This window comes from Elephas maximus, chromosome 19, assembly GCF_024166365.1.
Source record: "Elephas maximus indicus isolate mEleMax1 chromosome 19, mEleMax1 primary haplotype, whole genome shotgun sequence".
NCBI classification, from domain to species: domain Eukaryota; kingdom Metazoa; phylum Chordata; class Mammalia; order Proboscidea; family Elephantidae; genus Elephas; species Elephas maximus.
In genome coordinates, this window is record NC_064837.1 from 65,747,099 (window position 1) to 65,749,071 (window position 1,973).

Consider the following 1,973-nt stretch of genomic DNA (forward strand, 5'->3'; position numbering starts at 1 on the left):
GTAGGGGGAGCAAGAAGCAAGGGCTTAGGTAGAAGCGATTGCAATAATGCAGCTGGTGTTGATGGTGACCTGGACTGGGGTGACAGAGTTGGAAATAAGAGACGATAGAATAGGATAGAATAGGGTATAATCTGGAGTTAGAGGGCAAAGAATTTGCTGGTAATTGAATGTGGAAAGTGAGGAAAGGGAGGGCCTTAAAAATGCAGATGATGCCTAGGTTTTGCCTGGAGCGTCTGGGTGTTTGGTAATGTCATCTACTGAAAAGAGAAGGCCTGGAAGAAGGAAACTTTTATGGGAAAGAGGCCATGAGCTTAGTCTTGGATGTTTTAAATTTGAGATGCTTATTAGATGCCCAAGGGAGGATATCAACTAAGCAACCGAATAAGTAAGTCTGGGTTTCGGGGAAGAAGTCAAGACTGAAAAAAATGTGGCCATCATCGGCATACAAAACCAAAAAAGACAAAAAAAATCAAACGCATTGCCGTTGAGTCAATTCTGACTTGTATGGTATTTATGGCCACAGGTCTGGATTCAACCACCTAGAAAGGGACTACAGAGAAGAGGGGAGGCCCTGCTCACTCTGATATCTAGAGGTTGATCAGAGATGGAGCTAGCAAGAAGGACTTAGAAGGAGTAACCAGTGAGGTGGGAGGAGAAGCAGACAGAGTAGTGACCAGAAGCCAGCAGAAGAAAGTATTTCCAAGCGGGAGTGGTGAGGGAGAGGAATAGCTAGCTGGTTGTATTCCAGAAAGCATGTCTGTTACCCTACACTGTCCTAACTCAACTGACAAAGAGCGTTTCTCTGCATGATGTTTTACTGTTTTTTTAAATGCTCCCCATCCTTCTGACTAATGTGTCTGCCTGTATAGAAGAGACTGACTGGGAGGAAGCTGGCTGCTCCTCTCATTAGCGTACTTACCAGGTTAGACCGACCCAGCTTCAGAAGACCCCTTGTGACAGCTATGTAAATGTGGCTTAGATATCACCAATGGGCTTCCTTGGCCCTTTTAGATCTAGACAACTTTCACTTAAAACCCCATTCCAAAGAGTTCTCTGCATGATTCCCAGTTGAGCTGGGTTTACGTCAGGGGTTCTCACATAATTCCGTTGGTGTAGCTCCTGATACAGTGGAGAAGTAAAACGTATCCACAGCCCTCAATTTTCACTGAACAAACCACTCATACAAGTTATCTATCTATGAAGACGTCTCTAATTGAAGAGTTGAGGAGATGCAGGAATTTACACCATAGAAACATGAATAATTATATTTTTATTTTTTAATACTTGCTTTTGTTTTTAAAAATATACACAGCAAAACGTACACCAATTCAAGGGTTTTTACAATTACAATTCAGTGAATTTACATGTACAATTCAGTGCAATCACTCTCATTCTTTTTCTGAATTATTTCTCCACTGTTAACACAAACTCAGTGTCCCCTAAGCTTCCTATCTAACCTTTTGAGTTGCGATTATCCATATGACCCCATAGAGATGGTTCTTTAAAAGAGCACAATCAACACGAGCAACTTTAAGTTCAACGTCCAGATTTTTTTCCTGAAAGTCTTCTGCCACATTTCCACAGCTCAGGCTCCAATGTTCCTCCACATTGCTCAGCCTTTCTCTCTGCTCTTCCCTCTCTTCCTCTTCTAACTTCAAAATTCTAGTCCCTTTTATAATGCAGAGCATCTGGACTCATTCTGCTATTGCTTTGGCTCCTGGAGACCTAGGCCATTTGGGCCTCATCTTTCCTTAAAATATTTATCAAGGGATTTTCCTAAACAAAGACAGCTTCCTTCCTATGAGGACTTTTGGTGCCACTGTTAGGTCACAAGTGGACATGTAAACATTCCCCCTGCTAATCTGCCAGGGTCTAAAATGTACTAAGCACTGTCCATACTCTCAGAGAGCTTACAATTTCACTAATAAAGTGACATTTACACATAAAATGCTACTAAAAAACAAACAAAAAAA